Source organism: Gavialis gangeticus, unplaced genomic scaffold (assembly GCF_001723915.1).
Source record: "Gavialis gangeticus isolate Ggan-Ray unplaced genomic scaffold, GavGan_comp1, whole genome shotgun sequence".
Classification (NCBI taxonomy): Eukaryota; Metazoa; Chordata; order Crocodylia; family Gavialidae; genus Gavialis; species Gavialis gangeticus.
In genome coordinates, this window is record NW_017729032.1 from 202211879 (window position 1) to 202217318 (window position 5440).

General features: G+C 37.5%; 1 protein-coding gene across 12 annotated transcripts in view; it reads right to left on the reverse strand.

Annotated features, from left to right (window-relative positions):
• CASK (calcium/calmodulin dependent serine protein kinase) overlaps window positions 1-5440 on the reverse strand; it is a 491685-nt gene that overhangs the window by 96592 nt on the left and 389653 nt on the right. The window lies entirely within an intron of this gene.

Sequence of the window (5440 nt, forward strand, 5' to 3'; positions counted from 1 at the left end):
GCCCTGGGCTCTAGCTCCCCCTGGCTGAAGATCTGGGAGGAGCCAGGCAGGGTTATTTTGCCCCAAGTGGCACAATTTGCTCCACAACAAAGTGCATGTCCGAGCACACGCGCTGAGGTAAAAAGCCCCAGCTCAAATTTGCACTGCTTCTATTTGAGCTGCTGCAAATGCACGTGCTTGCACGTGTGGATGCACTCACATTGCGGTGTGATCTAATCTATGACTTTTAACCCAGTAACGCCCCTAAAAAACCTAATTAATGAATTATACAATACCGCTCATCCAAATACAAGAGAAAAATTTCATGAGAGAAGGAGATTCCAAGAAAACAATAATTAAGGCTGTTATTTTTTCTGAGAGGCTGAGAACAGTCTTTGGACCTGTGGTTATTCTGGAATTCACTGAAGTGGAACCTTTCCCTCTTACCCCATTTTTTTCTTTTAAAAATTAACTTTATTTGGGTTTAAAACAGACTCTGGAATCTGAAATTCAGTCCAGATAGCCTCCACTGGGAATCAGTGGAGGTTATGTTCTTTGGAGGAACCCCCCTTAATTAGCATATATCAGTATGAACATTTCAAAAATGTATACAATCATGGGCAGTAAGTCTGCACATCTGGGAAATGGTGTCTCAGTTCATTAAGGGTAAAATGACCAATGTCCCAGTAATTTCCAGACAGTGGACACATTTTGAGGCCTGCTCTGTTATCCCCAGAAAGAAAACTTTCATCCCAAATTTGAGAATTTAGTTTTGAAGTGGTGCCTGGATGCATCATTAGAGGAATGCAAGCCATACAGCTACAGAGGATCCAGAAATGGTCCTTGGCTCCTGTTGCATAAGCAGCCCTGAAAATGACTTAGCAGCTATCCATTTCATGCTATTAACAAAACTGGTTAGTAGAGAGGTACCCAATACTGAACCTTTGCATGGGTCTCCCAAAAGGGAACCCTGTCCCGGATCCTATTACATCTGTTGTGAAAAACGAGCATGATGCTGCCTGGTGCCGTGGGAATGCAGCTATACTGCTTCCTATTAAGTTGAGACTTCATTTATATGGTGCTGTGGCTCACGCCACCTAAATAATTAGCCTGTCTACAGTGTTGCATGATGGCACAGCCATAGTAAGCAGAACAGGAAATTATGCAACCTGCTTCTGATTCTGCAGCTCTGTTTATCATCTGATACTATGTTCTGGTTTTTGCAACCAGAAAGTTGGCTGCATGAACTAAGGGACACACTATGTTTATTACTCAGAATCAGCAAAACAAAAGCAAGCCCTAGCATATACATCACTGAACTTAGAAACTGTGTTATTGAGGAGGATGAGAAGAGGTCATAAAGTTTACCAGCTGGACATATTACTATCTTCTCCATAACTTATAATTTCTCTCCTTCCTCTTACAAATTCTAAGAAAAAAATAGCTCTCCTTGATCATACAACAGGATTAAGCAGTTAACTAATATAAAGGCAACGCTAACTCTGCCAAGTACTTTTCCTCTTTCCTATTCTTTCCTTTGTTAAATGTTAAGAATGCATTATTCTCTTATAAAATGTACTGTACATCATCTAACATAAAGAATGCACAATGTACTTGTGTTAAAATGCCATAAACAGTTGTAAACTTTGACATTTCCTGGGTTTTTGAATGCTAATCTCATAAACCTAATATGTAACCATAGGTTTCTGCATTTACTATAAACAAAATAAGAACTTAGAAGGTTAATGTATAAGTTCCACAAAGGCTTAATAATTTCAATCCTTGAATGTACAACAAGCAGCTGTAGAAATTAAACGCATGTTATTATGTGTGTCAATGTATGGTACTACTATTTCAAAAAAAGACATTTTAACAAACTGCGCATACTGGCAAACAAATACTAGGAAGAGGGTTTCCCACAACCGATGAACTAGTCTCCACATAAAGACACAAACACCTTCCAATGGTCAGAGCTTCTTTTGCCCACCTGCCTGTGTGAAAGAACACACCATTTTTGGAGATTTAAAAAGGGCAAAACATCCAAATCCTTTTTTAGGCAGATATGGTAAAAAAGCAAAATTACCATTTCCAATGTTCTCTTCAGATTTGCCACAGGATCTTTTTAATTAGTTAACATTCCTTTCTGTATATAAGTTGGCATGTACTCTGACAAAAAAATCTCATTATCCACCATAAAAAAAAAATATAGATTAGCTTAGCTGGCCTAATGCATAATGGAATCATTTGCAAGACAAGATTAGACAGTGGAATCATCCAATGTGTTTTATCGGTCCAAAATCTGGAAGTTACACAGTTATGACATACCTAAGGACTGTTTTAGTAGATTCAGAGCAACAACAGCCATGCTACTGAAGGAAAATGTAATAATCTGGTAATGAGAAAAGAAGCTGTGTAAAGAATGATGAGTAACCCAAAACAATTCAGTCAGAAATAAGAAAAAATACCTCCAGTATTGCTAACCCTAAACATCAAAATTTAGACTACTAAAAATCATGATGGCTTTCATTTAAAAATCACACATACTGTCCTTTTTATTTACTTTCTGGGACATAGGGTAAATTTGGGTTACATTTTCAATCTTTTCTTTGCAGTCATGAAGGCTGGACATTTTTTTTCTGGCATGTGAAAGCTGATATTCCCATTACTCTCTAAGAGCTGTAGCTTCTTTAAGACAACCCCAAATATTGTGGAACTTTCAGAGTCATAAGAACTGGCATCACTGCGGTGCTGAAACAACTGACAGAATGAAACGAGATCTTACTACAAGTAGCTTTACTACAGGAATTGTCAAATTAAAGAATCAGTAATTTCATTCTTAATCTATTTAGTTCTGGTCACGGGAAGGCTACTTTACATATGAAATAGGAAATGAAAATCTAACAGAACAGGACTGAGGGGCCACTTCTCAGAGAATCACTGCCATTTTCAGAATTGGAAAACTGCATTCTGAAGTACTAATCTTGGAATTAAGGTGGTATGGGTGTGGGTGTGCGTGTGCATGTGTACAGGAAGGGAGCAGGAAGACATTGGGTGTCTACATGTGCATGTAGGTGTGCCTAAATTTATGCACATTAGATTAATACAAATTAAAACAATTTAGGCTTGCATCTACACGTGTACGCATTAAAGTGCTTTAACACCGTGCGTGCAGATTGATGTGGGACTAGTTAGTTCCACAGCATTAATGCGCCTTAATGCATCTACATGTGTGTTAATGTACTTTAGCTATTCAGACCTACATTTGATACCAGCTTTTGCAGGTATCAAATTCAGGCATGAATAGCCTAAAATCACCACTTTTAAGGAACATTAAGGGAGTGCACGTGTAGATGCACACCCTTAATGAGCTTTAAATCAGGCTAAAGTGCCTTAAATTGGCATGTGGAGATAAGCCCACTGGGTACCAAATACATCTGGTACACCAAATTCATACTTCTTGTGTGAAATACATGAAAAACTATATTGATATACAATTAAAGACTTTTGGCGCACAGTGGATTTACTCTGGGGTTGCATAAATGTGATTCAGACCATGACGTAATCATTCACTTCATAAATATGGGTTACATTTATTCATTAATCTCAAGAGGCCTTAGTGTAATGACCATAAATATACATGATCCAGCATTGCATGCATTACATACAGACAAACATTGGATCTAGCATACTAAGTATTAAAATGGTCAAACTTCGTATTCAGCACTTGGAAGGCCATTCAATAGTTAGCTTAGTCAAATAGTCTTTGGCCAGCTGGCAAGAATGATGTTATATTAAAAAAAAGCATAAAAATACCAATTCAAAACTATGTCTGTCCTTCATGACATAAATATCTTTGTGAAAACAATTTATGTGGGAAACAAGAACCCTGAGAAAGTCATCAACTGGAGAGACCTTCATAACAAAGTCGATGTTCTAAAGCAGCATTTAAATCAAGTAATGGTAGAGAATTTTCCTTTAGAAATATTTGGGCAGAATTACAAATTTCTTTCAAGAGATTTATTTTCTCACATTTTTTAAAACATCATGCTTTTAAGACAAAAATACTTTGTTAAAAAATTTCTAGACTTTTACTACCATGGACTAGGGTTACAGGACAAGAGTAGGAAAAGGACGTTTTCTTCATTCAGAACAGCAGGATTTTTTAAAATATTCCTCTAAGCTATCTTGATCTTTATATACATTTTTGTATCATTTTGAAAACATAATAAAAACCTATTTTATATAGGAAAGGGGGAATATTGGCCCAGAATTTGGTATGCTGAGATATAAACAGCAACTCCTAATTAGGAGCATCACAGTCCTCTCTCAGAGGATCCATCTAAGATGAACAGTAACAATGTATTTAGGCAGCACTTGGATCACATTCTGAAATCAATATTATATTTCTGGAGCATCTTAAATAATGTTTGACAAAGTTTTCTTGGGTTTAAGAAACGAATCAAAACAAAAGCCCCTTAATCTACCTGGACAAAGACTGAAAACAAAAGATTGCAGTTCCTCCATTAAATAATGTAAAAATGCATGTGAGAGAGAGAGAGCGAGAGCGTGAGTGAGTGAGAGAGTGAGTGAGTGAGTCCATCCCTCAAATGAGGAATGATAAAAGCTCTCCCTCTACACACACACACAGAATAAAACTGAGGGGAATTTTGTGTGCGGGGGTGTTCATGTAACAAAACATATCACTAGTCTCTGTTTTTTTACCTCTACAACACTGCCAGCTGAAGGCTATTTACTATTTTCAGATTTAGCAGAATGTCAGCAGAAAACTGAGGACTGGTAGCAAGATATTTTGCCCAGCTGCAGTACCCAAGCACCCCAACTGCAATGATTTTACCTGGATGCTTTAATCCTACAGCAAAGAGTAGAAAAAAAACTGATGCGAGATGCAAGTACTGGGTTCAGTATCGTGTTTTAATTAAGCCAAATACAATTATTTTGACAACTGGTCCTAGGCTACAGATCATGATTCAGCAGTTTGCAAAGTAAATTGAATTAATTTTTGTTGGACCATTTTGCTCTTCAGAAAAAGGAGTCTGCCCTCAGGACCCTGTCCACTTCCTTGTGTACCTTAGCAGACATGCTTCCTTCAAGGCAACTAATCTTGGTCAATCACAGGTACATGTGAGGAATTGCAACTCAGTAGCAGAGCGCTGGGACTATATTCTTAGCCTCTACTAAATGGCAATTTATCTTTTTAAACCAGTCTTCTGTCTCTCTGCCAACCTAAAATGAACCTGTCTGAAGTTCGTTTCTCAGGATGATTCTGTGCTACAATACTATAAGCTCATCATATTTTCAAGGCTCCAACTCATTTTACACATTCACTTCTGCTCTTCTAGGCATGTACAAGCAGTTTAGGTCCTTCCTAGGGACTTGTTTTTATGGTATATGTCAACTTGAGAGTGATAGAACGATATACACTGATATCCCTGACATAATG